Source organism: Sciurus vulgaris (assembly GCF_902686455.1).
Source record: "Sciurus vulgaris genome assembly, chromosome: X".
NCBI lineage: Eukaryota > Metazoa > Chordata > Mammalia > Rodentia > Sciuridae > Sciurus > Sciurus vulgaris.
The window spans coordinates 56,374,820-56,396,285 of record NC_136471.1 but is presented as its reverse complement, the minus strand read 5'-3'; the positions used below and the strand labels follow the sequence as shown (position 1 = coordinate 56,396,285).

The 21,466-nt window shown below is 34.7% G+C and overlaps 2 long non-coding RNA genes and 1 pseudogene across 3 annotated transcripts in view; 1 reads left to right on the top strand and 2 right to left on the bottom strand.

Moving 5' to 3' along the window:
- The window catches only part of LOC306650798, a 393,776-nt gene that overhangs the window by 299,110 nt on the left and 73,200 nt on the right, over positions 1-21,466 (bottom strand). The window lies entirely within an intron of this gene.
- Positions 1-21,466, top strand: part of LOC306650800 — a 392,843-nt gene that overhangs the window by 299,473 nt on the left and 71,904 nt on the right. The gene's annotated exons all lie outside the window — the stretch shown is intronic.
- Positions 12,057-12,789, bottom strand: LOC306651096 (serine/threonine/tyrosine-interacting protein-like; annotated as a pseudogene). The gene has a single exon. The product of its transcript is annotated as a serine/threonine/tyrosine-interacting protein-like (transcript).

Below are 21,466 nucleotides of genomic sequence, written 5' to 3'. Positions count from 1 at the left end.
AATGAGGCAGGCCCTCAACTTTTGGGTAGTTTACTTCCCACTCTCTGGCATTCATATGTCTTAGTAAGGCATCTACGGCAGTGCTACTCAGGTTATGGTCCGTGGACTTATGTCAGTTTCTGAATTGTTTGTAATTGATGTCCAACAAGATAAATATAGAAACTGAAATGTTTAGAAACTTATTTAGAAATTTGACAAACTCCCAATATCCAAATACATAAATATTTTTCCAGTACTTCATGTTTATTTTATTATACAAAAGTATCAGTCCTTGATGAAATGTAAAATAATTTTTAAAAATTTAAATTGGCAATTTGAAAAAGTGATCCTTTGCTAATTAAGTTTAATCAGAAATGATCTAGCGTGCTTGCTGCTTCCTACTCAATAGGTCTTATTAGCATAATTTCTACTAAGTAGATTTAATTAACATATCATTAATGTGTCAAAGGATATGCTGTGAGATATCAAGATGGTCGGTCAAAGTCTCTCTGAACTATACTTTCACTGAAAGCAGGAAAGTTCATTGTCTTGAGGTGATACACAAAATAATATATTATTGTCCATGCTATGCAAATATATGCTTTTTCTGATAATCCCAACTGATAAGAAGTTTAAAGGAAAGCATTTTATAGGTTAGTAATTGTATACAAGACTCCAGGGTCTTCGTTGATTTGCTCCAATAATTATATAACCTTTGAAGCTACAGCTATAACTGACATCACTTTATGATTATTTATAAAAGTCTGTTGTTATTTTTCATGATCCATCTGGCTTTTGCATTAACCAAACAAGTGTGACAAATGGGAGTGATAGACATCATTTCCCTTGCATCTCCTAAGCCTTTGGTCACAGTGTTAGTCTGAAAATTCCTGCAGAATTTTTGATTTGCTGTCATGGAAGGAGCTCCCACTTCAATTTTTTCTAACATAATAGCCCTCACAACATGAAACAAGGAGCCATTGTGGAGAATTTGACAATTACTTCATATACTTATTCCTACTATATATTCTGCAACCAGGAAAGTTACCTTAGGATGACTTTACATTCCAGTTGAATATATTTTGAAATGAACATGGGCCAATACTCCATCTCTCATTTGATTTCACCAAGCCCCTACTATTTACTAGGAAACTACAGTGGCATTGTTAAGTCTCTAGGCATCAACCGAAATTCTAGGTAAATAGCTGTAAATTCCCAGGTCAGTGCATTTTCCTTTCTCCAGTTCACAATTACTGCAAGCTTCAATGAAGAAGGAATGAGGGAAGGTTTATGGCATAAGCCTATGACCACATTGCAGGGTTCCTCTACAAAGGTTCACATTTGACCCCTTAGTTAAAGGGCTTTGACCAAACGACACTGGGAAATTAGAGAAGAGACAATGGATCCCTGCTATAATGACTCAAGTTAGCTTTCTAACTTGATTTATAATTCTCCTTTACTATCTGCCAGCAACTTATTAGGCAACCAATATATTTAATTTCTCGGGATCCTGTTATCAACTGGCTAGTATTTGCCACAGTTGGATTTTAGTCAAAAAACATCCTCTGGCTTTTTGAAAAATTGTAAACCTTGTCTCTGATAGTTCAGTGCTGGTATTTAACCTCTACCACAACAGGATCCCATTATCTCCATTGACATTCGGAACCCAAATTCATCACATCTACTCTTCTCTGACTTCAGGAGTTCTGAATTGAGATTACTTATAAGGAATACATTCCAAAATTGCCATTTCCCTGGGCCTTTAGCATTTTTCCTCAACTGCAGTGGTTCTGAAATATCAGTGTACATCAGAAACACCTGGAGGGTATGCTAAAAGACATTTCTGGGTCCTACTCCCCAGAGTTTCTAATTAAGTAGTTGTGGTGTGGTCCCCAAGAACTTCTCATTATAACAAATTCCCAGGTTAGGCTGATGATGCTGGTCTAGGTATTACATTTTGAGAACAATTGCTTCTATTTATACCAGGAAAACACTAGAATTTTTCTTTTTCTTTTCTTTCCTCTTCTTTTCTCTTCCCTTTTCTTCTTTCTCTCTTTTTTGGGTACTGGGGATAGAACTCAGAGGCCCTCTATCACTAACACATGTCTCCAGCCCTTTTTGTTTTGAGACAGGGTCTTCCTAAATTGGGAAGGCTGATCTTGAACTTTCAATTCTCCAGCCTAGCCTCCCTAGTCACTGGGATCACAGGTATACCACACTGCACAACTAAATACTAGAATTTTTACCTAATTAACTATAAGCCATAGTTGAATCTAGAATTCAATTAATGAATCTGGCAGATCGCTAAAGCTATTCCCTGGTTTTTGGGCTAGTATGATACTGCTAAATCCATGTAAATAATTCAGTCCACTGAGTCTTAAATTTCATCTGCCTTGGTATAATAGCTTCATAATCACTCACATACATGCCTTCCAGACCCTCTTATGGACTTGGAGACAATGATCAGTGGTAACTCACAAAGGATTAGTTCCAGTTTGTGATGCAAACAGTCTGGTGCTTTCACTGAAAATGTTTTATGCAGCGTCTAGACTGTCTCTTCTGGAGAGGGACAGTAATTAGACACAGGACACTTAAACTGACCTCTCTAGGGAAACGTCAGGAGAATAAATATTCTGGGCTCACTGAGCTCCATCTCTCTCATCTATTTCCATGACTCTCTAATGGTTAGACCTAACTGGAAAACCAGGGAGCATAGGAGCCTGTTGATGTAACCCATAATGCTTAGACTTACAGGGCAGAAATCAAAGAGAGAAGTTGGTGGGGTAAATAGATATTGAACACGGGAACCAATCTATTGGTGATCATTTTACTCTGGTGGAAATTTTAGCCTTAATCAGTCTTTTCTCCAATTTGCTCTCAAATCTTATCCATCTTGTTGCCTGTGTCCTGAATGATACTTGACACAGTTCAAAACTCGATTGATTCTATATTCAATCTAGTAGCTGCCTCATGCATTTCTTTTGGTGCGGTAGTCATTAATGCTGTTCAAAAGATATTTATTGTTCTTCTTCTGAGCACAAGGTAGGATTGCATTTGTTTATTTCAAGTTCAGTGTCACCATGTCTGTATCCTAAAACCGATTTTTTTCTCTGTCCCATGTTTCCAAAAAGTGTCTGTAAACAGAAGTTAACAATAATCTCAACTTTAGTATAGAAAAAAAAATCTACTTTGAATGTTCATTTTAATTGTCAACAAGTCTTTATGTAAATTGTGATTTAGAAAGTAATAAGAAAAGTGATGGTGGCAATAGAGAAAGAAGAATTTTGGCTTCACACATTTGTTGAAAGGAAACCAGACAAATTAGGAAATATCAGAGTGAAACCCATTAATTTATATAATTAGTATGATTGAAAAATTATATGAAAAAATAAAAATACATGACTTCCAAGTTGAGAGTTTGAAGCTGGAGAATTAAAAACATTACTCTGAAGTACAAACTGCAGTATTAACAGGGTAAAAGAAAAGTAAATTTTAGTATGGTCAGGCAATGAAATAGTGTAAACAATACCACATTTAGCTTAAGGATAAATATATTTCTGGTAAAAGTAAAAAGTTACATGTGAGAATGATAATCACCAAATTTAGCATACTGGTTACTTATAGGTAACCAATATGAAAATGAGTAAAGAAAATTGATTAGGGAGTAGTATAGTAGAATATAACTGTCTTTGTAAATGTTTTATTCTAAAAATGGATAGTGAGTATGGGAGTATGACATGTCATTCTCCCTAGCATTATTATATATTTAACATATTTATAGTAATAATAAAGGAATTGCAATCACAAAATATCTTTCTTCATTTGGTTTAATCAAATAATTGTCATGAACTATTAAAAAATCTGAGAGTTTCATGATTAGTACAGTAACTGCTTTTCCACTATTAATGCTTGGATTAACCTGTTAAAGAAATCAAGATTCACTCAAATTGGATTTTTCTTCTGAATTATGGCTATAGCTATCTTTTCATTTTGTGCAAAATACACTATATTATCAATTGCTCAAATCCTATTTATAGATACTTATAAAACATTCTCTTTTTTTTTTTTCCCCCGGGTGCAGGGATCAAATCCAGGGCCTTGATCTTACAAGGCAAGCACTCTACTGACTGAGCTATCTCCCCAGCCCCTAAAACATTCTTATAATAGCAACTTAAGCATGACAGGCACATGGTTGGTTAATTGTGAGGAAATCCATGTCAAAGATGAAAAATGCTGAAAGTTACTTAAAATGTCTTTTATGACATTATTTATTCATTATTAACAGACTTATCTTAAAAATATAATTTAAGTAAGTGTTTTTCAAAATGTGATGTTTACAAGTATCAGATTTACATGAAATGTTTATTAAAAATAGATTACTGAGCTGCAGATGGACTTTCTGAATCAAACTCCCCAGTTATAAGCCTGAGATTCTTCATTTTAAATAACACTTTTGACCAAAACTCAAGACTAACTTCTAAGTGAGAAATGGTTTGTGAAATAAAATGAAATTAGTGGTAATGTTTGTTATTTGGGGGATTTTACATAAGTGTTAATGAAGTAAAATCTCAACACTGAAATTAAGAGACAATACTTTAGGTAGTATGGCCATTTTGACAATATTAATTCTTCCTATCCAAGAACATGGAAGATCTTTCCATCTTCTAAGGTGTTCTTTAATTTCTTTCTTTAGTGTTGTATAGTTCTCATTGTAGAGGTCTTTCACCTCTTTTGTGAGATTGATTCCCAAGTATTTTATTTTTTTCGAGGCTATTGTGAATGGGGTAGTTTTCCTAATTTCTCTTTCTGAAGATTCATCACTTATGTATAAAAATGCGTTGGATTTATGGGCATTGATCTTGTAACCTGCTACTTTACTGAATTCACTTATGAGTTCTAAAAGCTTTCTGGTGGAATTTCTGGGTTCCTCTGAATAGAGCAAGCAATTATGAAATTCATCTGGAAGAATAAGAAACCCAGAATAGCTAAAGCAATACTTACCAGGAAGAGTGAAACAGGGGGTATTGCAATACCAGATCTTCAACTCTACTACAAAGCAATAGTAACAAAAACAGCATGGTATTGGTACCAAAATAGAAAGGTAGATCAATGGTATAGAATAGAGGACACGGACACAAACCCAAATAAATACAATTTTCTCATACTAGACAAAGGTGCCAAAAATATGCAATGGAGAAAAGATAGCCTCTTCAACAAATAGTGCTGGGAGAATTGGAAATCCATATGCAACAGAATGAAACTAAACCCATATCTCTCACCATGCACGAAACTAAATTCAAAATGGATTAAGGACCTCGGAATCAGACCAGAGACCCTGCAGATTATAGAAGAAAAAGTAGGTCCAAATCTTCACCTTGTTGGTCTAGGATCAGACTTCCTTAACAGGACTCCCATACATAGCACAAGAAATAAAAGCTAGAATCAACCACTGGGATAGATTCAAACTAAAAAGCTTTCTCTCAGCAAAGGAAACTATCAGCAATGCGAAGAAAGAGCCTACAGAGTAGGAGAATATCTTTGCCAATCATACTTCAGATAGAGCACTAATCTCCAGAATCTATAAAGAACTCAAAAAACTCTACTCCAAGAATTCAAATAATCCAGTCGACAAATGGGCTAAGGAAATGAATAGACACTTCACAGAAGAAGATCTACAAGCAATCAACAAACATATGGAAAAATGTTCAACATCTCTAGTAATAAGAGAAATGCAAATCAAAACCACCCTAAGATTCCATCTCACCCCAATTAGAATGGCGATTATCAAGAATACGAGCAACAACAGGTGTTGGCGAGGATGTGGGGAGAAAGGTACACTCATACATTGCTGGTGGGGCTGCAAATTAGTGCAGCCACTCTGGAAAACAGTGTGGAGATTCCTTAGAAAACTTGGAATGGACCCGCCATTTGACCCAGCTATCCCACTCCTTGGCCTATACCCAAAGGACTTAAAATCAGCATACTACAGAGGTACAGCCACATCAATGTTCATAGCTGCTCAATTCACAATAGCCAGACTGTGGAACCAACGTAGATGCCCTTCAATTGATGAGTGGATAAAGAAACTGTGGTATATATATACAATGGAATATTACTCAGCCATAAAGAATGATAAAATTATGGCATTTGCAGGCAAATGGATGAAATTGGAGAATATCATGCTAAGTGAGATAAGCCAATCTCAAAAAGCCAAAGGACGAATGATATCGCTAATAAGTGGAGGATGACACATAATGGGGGGGAGGGAAGGGTTAGTGTTAGGGTTAGAGTTAGGGTTAGGGAGGGGGGCAAGTATGGAGGAAGGAAGTACTGTATAGAGGGTAAAGAGGGGTGGGAGGGGTGGGGGGAAGGGAAAAAATAACAGAATGAATCAAACAACATTACTCTATGTAAATTTATGATTACACAAATGGTATGCCTTTACGCCATGTACAAACCGAGAAACAACATGTATCCCATTTGTTTACAATAAAAAAAAAAAAAAGAGACAATACTAATTCAACACACATTTATGGGATATCTATTATGCATCCAACATTGCCAAGAACAAGGAATACAGTAGTTATGACATAGTTTTAATAGACATGGAAAATGATCACTATAATAAATTGTGATTAGTGAATTTATAGTGACAGGCACAGAAGAAGGAAATCTAACCTAGATTGAAGAAGTCAACAGGGCCTTTGTAAAGGTGGTAATACCTGAGATAATTTTTTTTCAAGGTTTTATTGCTGACCAAAACTGACTCATTGCACACAAAAACAGTTGTGTGGTAGGAAGGAGGGATTGTACATATTATAACCATATTAATTACAGAACATCAAAATGGTGGTTTACATTATAAATAAACCCATAAGTTTAAATATACTAGTTATAACCCAATGTACAGACCTTATTTATGTAATACATACAATTATCAGAAATGCAAAAAAAAAAACCACACACAAATAATGCCCATTTTACAGGCGATATTTTAAACAATGAAAATACCAATAACCTCAACAACTGTGGCATTGTTCCATAAAAACTATGGGTACAAAGCTGTCTCAGTGAAGTGAGAGATGTGTGAGGTACTTGCATTCTAAGTGAAGGGGATGAATGGAAGATGTTGGGTCACACTCGACTTTGAAAAGGGTAAGCCTAAAAGCCTTATAGTTTCTGGGCAATTTTTCTACCATTATTTCTGTCAGATTTCTTTTTTGAAGCTGCCACAATTTCCCCAGCTCACCCTAGATTCATTTTTTTTAAGTGAATATTTTAGACATTCATTTCCAGAGGGGAATTCGACACTTCACTCACTATTGTCTCATTCATTTATTCTCCTGTCATCCTGAGAAAATTTGTTCTCAGTAAACTTAAAATCATGGTGATGACTCATAAAAATTTATCTTCATAGTTCTCGTCTTATACACCACCATATATTCCCATCACCACTCCTGCAATTCCTTCTCGTGGCCATGCCTTAGCCCTTGCAAATATCTCGAAGAATGAAAGTACTAAATCCTCAAATTTTGAAACTATTCTTTTTTATCATATTCTCATATCTTTCCAGTTTCCACTCTCTCATTTCCTACTCTCTTTCTATAGTGGCCTGTGCATTTTCCCCTAAACTCTCAGTCTGTTAGGCCACCCTCACTCACCACGCCAGCTTTACTTCCTTCACATTCTAGCCTATGTATCTTGTTCATTACACCTTTAGTCGTGAAACCCCCTCAGTTTCTACTTTTATTCACTTTCAAATTTATATTTTTTCAAAGAGTCTTACCTTTGTGTCTTCTTGTTCTTTACTTTGTATCTGAGGAATCATCTATTTATGAATATAACACATATTTTACTTGGAAGGAACTCCAGCATGCCATTTTGACATACATATATAAACAGATTGATATAATATAGCAAAGTAATTTTTTTCAGCTGTTAACTAGAGACTGATGTTGCCCAGCTTTAGAATTCTAGTCATGGCCTTTCTTTCTTCAGCTTTAGACTGTATATCAAAATTCTACTGCATAACTCTATTTTTTTGTTCTCAGGAGCTTCTAACTCAAGACTCCCCAACTGAACTCTTTAGGTTCTTCCACAATTTTTCATAGGTCTCAACTTGGTGAGTTTTATGTAGATTATTTTCAAGATTTTAAAGGGAAATGATTCACATTTTGGATCTTTCTGACATCCCCTTATACCACATCTCTCTCAGTTTATCTTGAAAAAGTTCTCTGTTTTTAAGGGTACATATAATCAAATTGATCCAAATTGTGAATAATTTCTGTCTTAATGTTGGTGACCTTAAATCCATTCACAAATTCCCTTTTACTATGTAATGTAACAAACATACTGATAGGTTCCTGGAGTTAGGATTGTAGACATTTGGGGAACCAGTCTATCTACCACAATCCATACTCTGGCTCTCAAAGATTCTCATCCCTACCAAATGAAAAATATAGACACTTCATCCTGAAGTCCTCTAAGGTGTCCTCCTATTACAACATAAACTCAAAGTCCAAAAATAGCATATAAATTCCGTCAGTTGAAAAATCCAATGTCTCATCACCTAAATCAGGTACAGAAGGAGCTTTGGATATATTCCATTAAGTGCAATTCTTAGGACATAATTTCTCTCCATCTATGGACCTGTGGAACTAAGGAAACATATTATCTTATCCCAATATACACTTCTGGCACAGACACAATGAATCTGTGTCGAAAGCCTAAATCAAAATGTTGGTAGAGCTGTGGTTATTCCTAATTGGAAGATAAGGGGAAAATTTGTTTTCCAAACTTATTCAGTTGTTGACCAAACTTATTTCTTGTAGCTGGAAAATTTCCTTACTGCTTGTTAGCTGGAGCCAATCTTTACTTCCAGAGGCTATCACATACTTCTCATATTTCCCATGTGCCCCTTTTTAGCAATGGAAAATCACTCCACCTTCTCTTTCTGACTCTAATTTTAGCCATGCACTTAATTATATCTGCACTGCCTCTTTTGCCATACAATAAAATATTCACGGGTTCCTGGAATTAGCACGTAGACATCTTTGGGGACCATTCTTCCTACCACACATTTTTATTAATTCTTTTTAGTTACATATAGCATTAGTATACATTTTTACATAATCACAAAAGCATAGAACATAATTTGCTCCAATCCAGTCCCCAGCACTTCCCCCTCCCCTCTCTTCCCTCCCCTATTTCCTCCCTCTACTCTCCTATTTTTTCTGCAATTATTTATAGAATTTTTTAATATCAGTGTCTTGTGTATATACCTGATGTTGAGATTCACTGTGGCATATTCATGTATGTATATATGGAATTTTTGTCAGATTCATTCCACTGTTCTTCCCTTATCCTGTCCCTCCTTCCTCTCTCTCAATCCCTTTTATCTATGCTACTGATCTTTCCTCTTTTGATGGAATTCCCTCTTCCATTCTTTTTTCCTTTCTCTCTCTTTTCCTTTCCCTACCCCCTTATTTGGATTAGCTTCCACACATCAGAGAACACATTCCACCTTTGACTTTTTGGGACTGACTTATTTCACTTACCATGATAGTTTTCAGTTCCATCCGTTTATCTATAAATGTCATAATTTCATTCTTCTTCCTACCACCATATTTTAAGTAAGTTAATGGAAGAAAAATATGTGATTATAGTTCCATCTGCTAGTTGATTTTTTTGTTTTGTTTTGTCCAGAGGTTTTGCCTGTAATTGGTGGAAGAGATAGGCTATACTTGACTTACTCAATCTCAAAGCCAGTACTGAGTGCTAATCTTTGATTTTTAAATAATTAATTAGGGAAGGGGGTGGGGGAAGGAAAAATGTGGAATGAGACAGACATCATTACCCTATGTATTTGTATGATTACATGAATGGTGTGAATCTACATCATGTACAACCATAGAAATGAAAAGTTGTACCCCATTTGTGTACAATGAGTCAAAATGCAGTCTGTAAAAATTTTTTAAAAATTAATTAAAAATCAGGTGTTTATTGGGTGCTTCCCATGCATTTGGCACCATGATATAAAAGTCAAAAAATAGAGAATGTTGTTATTGACCTTAAAGAAGTGACAGCATTTTCAGTAAAAAATAAAAAGAAATTAAATTCTGAGATTCAGGAAACCTGGACTATATTCTTTTTTAATAAACAAATTGTTTAAAAATTATCTGACTCTTTCCTCTTATAGCTGTAATTCAGTAATAGAAGTTCATTGGAACGAGAACAATGTTGCACTTGAAATATCAGCATATTCAGGAATACTTAATGTAATTTTCTGATTGACCTTAAAATTCTGTACCAATTATAAAAAATCAGTTATTTGAGAACTACAGCTATAGAAGCAGACTTATTTCAGCATCTCTAAAAGGTTATTTGTGTGAGTCTGAGGGTGAATGTCAGGAAAGAATAAGCACTAAAAAGGAAAATAGCACACATACAAAGAGGAGTTTACAAATATATATGAGAGAAAGAATGTGAGAGCAAGAATGAGGTAGAAAGAGAAAAATAATAAATTGAATGAAGATATGAGAAATTCTTGCAAGGCTGATTTAGTGATTTTAGTTACAGAGTTAAAAAAAATTGAAGTATAATTTTAAAAGTTTTGATACAACCACTAATCCTCAAAATATTTTTAATACTCTGTGCCTGGGCTATCAGCATCTTGCATTGTGACATCCTATACATACATAAGCATTTTATCAAAGTAAAAATGTTAAAAGCAGAGTAATGTAAGCAATTGCCTATACAAAGGTAAGTAAATACTGTAATATAATTTTCTTCTTGAATCATTTTTGCTTCATGATAAATCATTATTAAATATCAATATGCTACTGATTTATACCGCATACTTTGAACTGTGAAGTATGGCAACTTCCTGTGAGAGTGAGCTAACATGTAAACCTGAACATTATGAATGATTTTTTTAAAATTAGCTCCCAAGGATGGGAAAGACAAAGAAGATCCAGCATTAAAATGCCCCAGAAACATATTTTTCTAATCAATAAAAATAAATAAAATATTTTAGTACCTCTCAGCTATTTCCTATTATTTTCTTATTGTTGAGTGTACAAAGATAATGTAAATATTGAAGTGAAGTAATATTGGTTATGCATTATGGGTTAAACCAATTATTAAAAAAATCTGTCAGGTAATTACTTAACATCAAGTTGAGATCGTGATATATAAATATAAATTTTATAATTCAAGAGATAATACCTTCTAATTCACTTGAGTTACTATAATAATAAGACAACAGGCCTTTATATTTTCTTAAAGAGGACATGCTTAATATTTTCTGACATACCTTTTAAGATTAAGCACAAAATTCCCCTAAAATGAATATTCTGCTCTAAAAGTTAGGTGGTTGAGATTTAGTAGCAAAGACTATGGCAGTTAAACATTTCCACCATAGAGTAGATACAAATAAACAAAAGTATTACTTAAACATCTAATCAATAAGAAATTAACATGAGAAGCCAGGTGTGGTGGTGCATGCCTGTAATCCCAGCGACTTGTGAGACTGAGGCAGGTGGTTTGCCAATTCAAAGTCAGCCTCAGCAACTTGGCGAGGCCCTAAGTAACTTAAGCAAGAACCTATCTCAATATAAAATATAAAAAATGGGCTGGGAGTGTAGCTCAGTGGTAAAGTGCCCCTGGATTCCATCCCTACTTCTACTACTAATAATAGTAAGTATAAGAAAGGAAACAAAGAAAGAAAGAAAGAAAGAAAGAAAGAAAGAAAGAAAGAAAGAAAGAAAGAAAGAAAGAAAGAAAGAAAGAGAAGGAAAGGAAGGAAGGAAGGAAGGAAGGAAGGAAGGAAGGAAGGAAGGAAGGAAGGAAGGAAGGAAGGAAGGAAGGAAGGAAGGAAGGAAGGAAGGAAGGGACAAGAAACAATTAACTGAAATTAGAAGATAATAATACTGCCATTCCAGTTTGAATATTTTCAGTATTCAAAAGTCCAACACCTTAAAACTTTGCTCAACAAGTTGCAGAGAAAAATGTTTTCAGGCAACATACAAATGAAATGAAACTAATTGTGTTTTTACCGTTTTTCATTATTATTATCTCTACCATTTTCTCCTTTCCAAACATAAATTCACACCCTCCATAATGTACTTCTTGAGGCAGCCCTTCTGTGCAGTTACCATTGCATGTTCCTAAAATCATCTTCTTCATGTGTTCTCTTCAGACTGCCTGTGATACCAGAATGAACAGATAAAGACCTTTCTATCTGGAATGGCAATGTCATCTATATTGTCAATTTTGCTAATAGATGGCTTCATATTTCTAAAGTTAATGAACAAATACAGAATTTGGATTAATGCAAAATATTCTTTCTTGGACATACGCAAATGCATCCTTGTACTTCATTCCAAGTATTTCCATATTGTATGTGATAACAAAGGCAGCACCCCTGGAGATCCCTGCATTTCCATGGAGAAGAATGTTCCCTTCAGTTTGTGAGTTCCCATCAATAAATCCATTAGTTATAGGGAAAATCATATTATATTTTCAATGGTATTAGCTGTAACAGTCAAGACTAAGTATCTAAATAATTGTTGAAAGTTTGATTCAATAAAGTTTGCTTCAATATTTGGTTGTATGAAAATTATATGCAGTATTCCATGTTTCTGCATATTGATGTAGTACAGGTAGCTTGCTTTTCACAGTAGAACAATATGGACCTAAGACTAATTCAGGTAAAATTTCCTGCATCTCTCTTCTCAAAGGGAAAATCCAGTGATCTTCCTCTTCTTTGTACTGTAGGAGGGAGGGGAACTCCAGGTTCATGTCCTCCATGGTCCAGATCTCAGTCTGGTAGGTGGTGTGGAAGGGTGAGTTATTCAGTTGCCTGACCCTCGAGTTGGTAGTTCAGTAAATGTTTTATAGGATACAGTGCTGGTTATTTGGTTACCACTCCACAGAAGTTATTAATTATTATACCCTCAGTATAGTAGGAGAAAACTGCTACTATTTGCTGTGAATGCTTCAGGAAGATTTCTCATGTATTGAGTGTTCAGGTAATGATCTTCCCTGACATGACAAAGGAGCACTAAAGTACTGGTGAAAAACACAATTTCTGGAGATAGTCTAGATTTTAATACTGATTCCAAACCATTTTTGACCATTTGGAAACTTACATCTTTGTTCCTCAGTTTCTCATTCTGTAGAATGAGAAGTCTAATAACTTGCTTCATCAGATTATTGTGATAATTAAATTAGTTTTTAAATGTAAATAACTCTACATCATGTACAACCAGATGAATGTGAAATTATACTCCATTTATGTATGATGTGTCAAAATGCATTCTATTGTCATGTATAACTAATTAGAACAAATAAAAAACGTAAATATCTTAGAAGACTAGTAAATAGTAAATGCTGTTATTATTACTTGTAAATAGTAATAATAAACATAGTAAACGCTAGTTATTATTACTGCAGATAGCAGTGACAACAAACAAGAGGTTAAGTCTGATATGTGAAACAGGCTGTTACAGATACCTGGAAGTCTGATATTACAAGAAAATTTAAGGACTGCAGAACCTATTCCTCACTAGTCATGATCTTCTGTGGCTTTGGAAGTAACATAAAGATGAAGATTCTTGAAAAAGATTTTGTTAAATATTTACATTTTCTTGATTTTGGCAGAGTCCTAATAGTCCTAATTCAAATTTGGCTGCGGGGGATGTTTTCACCAAGGTCCACTAAAAGGCAGTTTTTGAAGGTAAGTATTTTGTCTTTTTTTGACTTGGTCATTCATATATCACAAGTTCCTAGAACAATGCCTGGTAGATACTAATATTCATTGAATGAATGAATGTTATACCAGTAATTAGTTCCAAATACCCTCCCAATTGTACCATTCCTCTAACATAACATTAATTTGTTTACATGACCATTGGGATTGGGAGGCAATTGGGAGACTTAAAGGGTAAAGATAATCAACTGGTATTATTTCCCTACCATTCTAAGAGATGTCAAATCCTATTTTATCCGAAGGTTTCCTTTTGTCCTTTGAAAATCCAAATGGACCCTGACTATAATTTAGCTTTTTTTTCCATAGGTGATGTGAATGGTATTCTAACTTAATTAACTGTGAATTAAAGAAAACAGGGAAAGTAATTATGTAGATGTCTGCTCATTCAAAATAATCAGACCATGAATTCATTAATTCCTTCATTTTTTCTAAGTACTTTTTGAATTTTAGCATGAATCAGAATCTCCTGGAAGGCATGTTAAAACACAAATTGTTGGTCTTCAGCTAGTTGTGAATGAATTCTGATAATTTGCATTTTAACAAGTTCCAGGGGACTGCTTTTGCTGATATAGGACCACACTTTAGACATTAGCACAAAAAGGTTTAGTGCCATCTAGGCACTATATATCCTGGGTATTGGGCATACAGTGATGAACAAAAATAAGGTACATGCTCTCATGGAAATTATGGTATATTGGGAAAAACAGACAAACTAAAATATGAAGAATGAAAATGTTCAGGTATGAAAAATGTCAGGAAGGAAGAACAGCAGGATAAGGGATTATAAAGCTAGACTAGGAGGTGAGAGAATATTTCTGTGATAGGTGATGTCTATGTTGATAATTTAATGAATGGAAGCAAATAGGGAGGAAGGAAATTTCTTCAACTATTCTAGAATTAACCAGTTTACCTTATGATTTTTAACATGTTTAATAACTTGGTTTCCATTTCAAAAATAGAGTTTTTATGAAATCCCTTTAATTAGCAGTTGGATTAAATAATACCTTATCTGTTATAAACAAGTAAAAACATTTTCTGTCTTTAAGGTATACATTCAACTAAGTAGTTCTTGAATGTTCTTCTATTAGGTGGTTTTAATGGTCCTTATTTTGTACAAAGACATGAACACTAAATGGATCAGACATGACCTTTGTTATAAAAGGAAGCTAGTATATTTTAAGCATATCTTCAGTACTTTGAAAAGACTTAGCAGGGCTCAGTAGTAAATGCCTGTAATCCAGCAACTCTGGGGAGTTGAGGCAGGATGATCACAAGTTCAAAGCTAGCCTTAGCATCTTAGTGAGTCCCTGGGTAACTTAGGGGACCCTGTCTCAGGAAAAATATAAATAAATAAAAAGGGCTGGGAATGTAACTTGGTAGTTAAGCATCACTGGGATCAATCCCTGGTACAAAATTAATTGATTGATTAATTGATTTTAAAAAGACTAAAAACAGCCCCACAGCCTTGCTAAAATTATTCCTCAGCGTCCTTGACAAAGATAGTCCCAGACTTTCCTAAAAAGGAGAATACATGTTATTCTAGTATGTATGCCTTTGAAATGTAATTTCCTCTAACCTCAATGTGGACCTCTATACCTTAGTTTTTCCTCTTTGTGTCTCAGTTTTATCCCTTTTTAAAGTCAGTGCTCAGTTCTTTTTTTTTTTTTATTCATTGTGTGGTATACAATCCACTCCTCAACTCTTCTTTCTTAAAATAAACATAGGAAACCTATGTAATTTATTAAGTATGCCACTGAGTAACATTTCTGAACTTCCCAAAGGGCAATGATGTAGAGCAGGCTAAATATTAATCTTTGACTCAACCTGGTGGCATCCCAGTTATGCCACTCAATTTTACTTCACAAATATTCAATTTGAGTCTATTTCTGAAATGAGGATGAAGAATTAGAGGATGTCTAAAATCATACTTCTTTCTTTGAGCAAGAACTTATATGTATTTACTCATCCTCCCAATTTCTTTATTGTGATTTGCTTCTTTGTGCAGGCATAAACTACATCATACCTGAATAAAGTAGGAGGGTACATTCTGAATATTTCTTTTCTCTCACAGCCCTTTACTCAAATGTAACCTTTTATCTTAATAACATTATGAGATTTCAATAGATTATCCCATCTAAGGTCCTTTCCTGAATCTAGCCATCTGAAATGCTGGATTTTAGACCATTTCCTCTTATTATCAACATATGAGCTTTCTTTAATTTTTTTTTCTTTTCTTGACCTTGCCAGTATGTGCATGCTTACTTGGCTCTGTTGAAATTCAGCTTTCTCTAGGTTTACATATCATGTCACTAAGATATTGGCTCTTTTCTTCATCATGCCACAAAAATATAGAACATCCTTAACAAAATTGTTGTTTATCAATTTTTTTACCTAGTTTACCAATTGTTTCCTTGTTTTTATGACTGATACTTTATTCTTTCCTTTGTGGTATTGCGGATTAAACTTAGGGGTGCTTTACCACTCAAGCTACATCCCCGGGTCTTTTTATTGTTTTTCTTATTTTGAGACAGGGTCTCACTAATTTGTGGAGATTGGCCTCAAATTTGTGATCCTCCTGCCTCAGTCTCCCAACTTTCTGGGGTTACAGGTGTGTACCTCCATGCCTGGCATGACTGATCTTTATGATGCAGTCACCTGGAGTACTCCAAACCAAGCATGGCTTCTTAACCATTGTTTATATCAAAAGTGAATCCTTTTATTAAAATGTATTTATTCGAAAGAGGAAGTCAGTTCTACTTCTTGCATAGCTACATTAATATAAAGAAAAACTGTTTTAATAAAAACTCTGTATGTTTCTTTTTAGAAGTAGTTGCTAAATGCAGTTGACTGATATTTAGAATTCATATTCTAAATTCAAATTCTCACAGTTTATTATATCAATTCCCTGATGCATGAAAATGATACCATTTCACAGTTTTTAAAGAAAAACTTAGTTTTTAAAAATTCTCCCTTAATCATATGAATTTCAGTGTTTCGTTTGCTTTCTTTTGCCCTTGTAAGAACACATATATCTAAATGCTCTCTGTTTCAAAACTCTGTACAATTTGACAATCATTTGGCCAGGAAGACACTATGTAGGAAATAAGTTTCTACCTAAATGAGAGAAGCACTTATTCAGGAGATTTCACATAGTGATACATAAGCATTAGTTGTGTAGAATATGCAGATATAAGAAGATATAGGAAAAGAATAAAATTTTGCATTTAAGCTTCATTCCATATAAAGCTGCTAAATTATGGAGACAATATACACAAAAACAAAATTGATTTAGGGACACAAAATGGATTGTCAGATGTATCCTAAAATAGCATCTGGGAACACATCATTACAGAGGAAAGAAAGACATTAGTCAAGACATTCTTGATCCTTTAATGGTTTTTATGCCAGATTTACAGAATCCTTGGCTCATGGATCTCTTTCAGAGACTGAGTGAAGGGCATGACTACAGTACTCCATAGATATTTAAAACAATAAGGCATACATTGGAGGGAGTAAGGTAGAATAAGGAGGTGGGATGATTCATTGATAAGAAGATAGCCTGTTACCATACCCAAGGAATGCATCAACACATGACCAGGCTAAAAATTGAGTTTTGGGCACATATTTACAACACACTGAATACCCCTATTAAAATGCATGATTCAGATAGAAGTACAACTCATTAATTCATTAATTGAATATTTGTTAAATACCTACTACGTACTTAGTGTTGCACCCTAAGTGGTTGGTGCAATAATGAAACAGAACTTAGTCTCTGATTCAAGGAATTTCTACTCTCAGAGGAGAAATGGACAAGGTAAACAGTGTTCTGTAGAGATGATAGGATAAATATAGGTGGTCATAGAATCAGAAAGCAGGGCTACTGAACTCAAAGGAAAGGATGAAGAATTGGGTCAAGAATGGCTTCTGGAAGGAAGTAATGTCAAAGCTGAGACAAATGGCAAATGTAAGATCTAAAACCTGAGAAGAAGTAGAAGGGGATTTTCAATAGAAGATTTTACTACATAAATGAATTTACCCAAACAATAGGAAGATTTATATTTGATTAAATAATATTTATTACAATTAGTTGCTTCTCTGGGGTGGGAAACAGAGGAACAGCAGAATGAAATGTTACATATTTTGATATTTTGGATCTGTGAAGTTATGTACAAACATTAGCCTACCTGCCTTATCTAGCTCATTGCCCTTTTTGTTTTGTTTTGTTTTTGTAAATGAAGATGAGAACAAAATCAACCTCATTTGCACACAATGGCTACTTTGGTGTTGTTATAGCTGAACTGAGTAGCTGCAAAAGAGACCAAGTGGAACTCAAGGCTGAGAATATTTACCATGTAGCCCTTTAAGAAGAAGGTAAACATCAAATTGTAACAAGAGTAATTTATTGATTTCTTTCCTTCAGTTTCCACTCCCCTCCACCATGCTTCCAGCCCCAGATGTATATGTTCTTTCATTTTCCCACCTGGTAGGGAAAAACCTTTACTTTTTATTTAATAAAAATATGAACCAGATAACACCATTGGATTGGAAAAGAAAAAGCCCATTAAACCTTTAAAATAATGAATGTGGACTACTTTGTGTTGCTACCAACTACACTGATGGTGGACAACACTAGATTTGTGCCAGCTGCAGAAGTTCCCACTGCATAGGTGCACCAAGTAGGCATGCACACCCTGCTCCAAGTGTGCAGGTGCATTGCAGGATGCAGGTGATTGATGGCCAGCCTCTGAAGTTAATGGAGATGTTTCTTAAGTGAGCAGTGCACCAACTGTGAGTTCTTATGATTTTCTTATTTGCAGGTGCAATGATGGTTTAATTTTTACTGTAAACACACAGCTTTAATAAGTGAGTCTACAGATTAGAGTGGTGTAATATCTAAGTTGAATACTGTGTTCTAAATTGATGCAGTTTGAAGAAACTCTCTTTTCTTTTGGCTAAGTTCAGTCAGCAGTCAGTTCTTTTTGGGCACTGCATACATAAAGGTAAATAAGACAGTGTTTTTGACCTAAGAGTGCTTACACTTTGAATGAGATAGAAAATTTGGGGATATTTTGATGACTGACAGAATTACACAGAAGGTACCTGGGTAGCACAGAGGGCCTCTTACTTCAAGCTGCAAATTAAGGAAAGATGCCTTGGTATCAGAGAGCAGAGGCTTAGAACATGTATGGACAAGAGGTGGCAAAAAGTTGGAAGGGCTTTTTCCTTTGAAAAAGGCTTAAAGAGAGTCATGGAGGGATGAGGCAGCGTGGTGTGTGTCAGAGGAATGATTAGCATGTTCATCAGAACAGAAATGGTGTTTTGGGGAATGTGTCCAGAGAGATACTGAGAAGCCCAAGTCATAGTAGAATTTTTTCTTAAATTGTTTTACTATAATAGTGATGAGTTCCTTACTAGTTTTGGATGATGTGATATGGTGAGAGATGCTTTAACAGAGAGGAAATATTGGAGTAAAGAGTTCATTTCAGAGGATATTGCAATTTTTCTAGCCAAGAGAAGAAGATAGTAGTGAACACTAAGGAGGGAAATATTTAGGGAGAATACTGAGAACTATTTCCCTCTTCAATTTGCAGATTTATTCACTGTAATATTTATTGTACATTTCTTATTTTGAACTACATTTACATTCTCACTTATAATCTAATTTAGAGGGATACTGAGAAAAAACAAGGTTATGATTTTGTTCAATTTACAGTTCTGAAGAAAAGGTTTTCAAAAAGTTTGTGTTTTGGAACTCAAATTATAAGACATGGAACCAGGAAGAACTACATGGTCAATGTCGGAAAGATACTTAGGCTAATATTATGTTATTTTAAAAAACTTTTATTGGTATGTTTATATTCAGTGAATCAAGATATAACACATATTTCTTAGTACAGATCTTAGCAAAAATGTTTAAAAGTTTGAATATTGCTGCTTTGATGGTAATACATCTTTGAGGATTTATGTAGCCTTTCTCTGCCCTAATAGAATGAAAAACAGAGTCCACATCTCATTCACCTGATTTGGTCAGATCTTCATCTGTATGATCATAAAATATAGGATGTACTTCTATGAGAAACTAGTAAGAGAAGAAAAACTTGTATCCACCAACTCATTTGTATCCTTGATCAATTTAACTCACTAGACCAGTAAGGGCTTTAGGTTTGCAACCCAGAAATTTTCTTCCACAATAAATGTTGGTTAGAACCCAGAGCTAATGAGATTTCAAGGGCTAAACCTAAAGACAAATGACCAATTGCATATGTGGTAAGAAAACACCAGGATGATCAATGGTACCCTCAAAAGTCATCTTTTGAAATGTAACGTTTCTAGGAGTTGACTATTAAGAGAATCTGATACATAAAATGTCTGGATTGATAATTATTATTATATATGATGCTTCCTTTTCCTGGAATTCAAGAGACCCATTGTAGCAGGAAGGCACTTGATATCTAAGAGATAAGAGAAATGGAAAGTCTGGTAAAATTTTTAAAAGATAAGATGAGTTGCATCAGAGGTCATTATCATATAGTTTATAATTTTATCCAGATCCAGTTCTGGAGGATGTTCCATTTCTTTTTCCTGATGAACAAATGACTTTTGATTTAGCTCATAGTCACAGCAACTATCTATAAATTATAATATATCCTTTTGATTAAAGGGGGTATTAGGCAAGAGAACAGAGTATCTGTAAACCTCCAACCAACTCCTCACCCATCTCTGAATCATTCTAAAAATACCTCTGAAGATGATCTTTATGTATGTAAGAGAACACATTCCTAGTACTGGGGAAAACCGGGCTTCTAATGATTACATGCTGAATTGTGTCAAAATTTTCTGAGAGACTCCACACATTATGCATTAACATATCTCTCTCTTCCATTACAATGGTATGTTTGAAGCTCTAGTCAAAACAAAATCTTTCCTTCTTATTTTATGATGCTGATTCAGTTTACAAAAACTTTGGGCTATTGAATTTGGTTGATGCTTTTCTCCTCAGTTTAAAGTACAGTGTTATAATAATGTGTTCTGGGTGTACCTATCTTGATCTAACCTCAAGATGACTGATTTCATCCAATTACATGGGATTAAGCTGTCTCATAGATGGCAGCTTATTTCAATGCTGGGAGTGGGTCTGATCCCTCTCTTAATGCCCAGTGGTATGTGTGGAACGGTGGAGGGGGAAGCAATATGTTTCTTATTTCAGTCTTTTCGCTGATATATTGGTCAACAGAGAGAGGAAAAAATAAGAGGGAATGATGATATATTAAAAAGTGAGTTATGGTCAAGGATACAGCTTTAGTAAAAATGGAAACTAGTCTAGGAGGACTGTTGAAGAAAAAAAATATTTTAACTCATGAACCAAAGAAAAGGAAGAGTACATATGATTATTTTTCTCAGCAGTACAAACAGATTGAAGTACATTGTTTTTCAGGAGGTTCTGGGACAAGATGTTGAGAAGGAGCATGCACTTATGCAGATGTAAGAAATGGAGAAAAACAAATGGCTAGGTCCTTCAACTGTGCTTTCTCCTCTTCAGCTGTCAGAGCTCCTTGGCAGTGATGAAAGGGACACTGGCTACTGCTGTTTCTCTATTATGTAGGCAGTCATGATGCTAGATGGTTCATTCATGCTGTGTGGACAAAAAAGATAGCTAGGAGAAAGAAAGGAAGTGTGTGTGTGTGTGTGTGTGTGTGTGTGTTGCCAAAAATG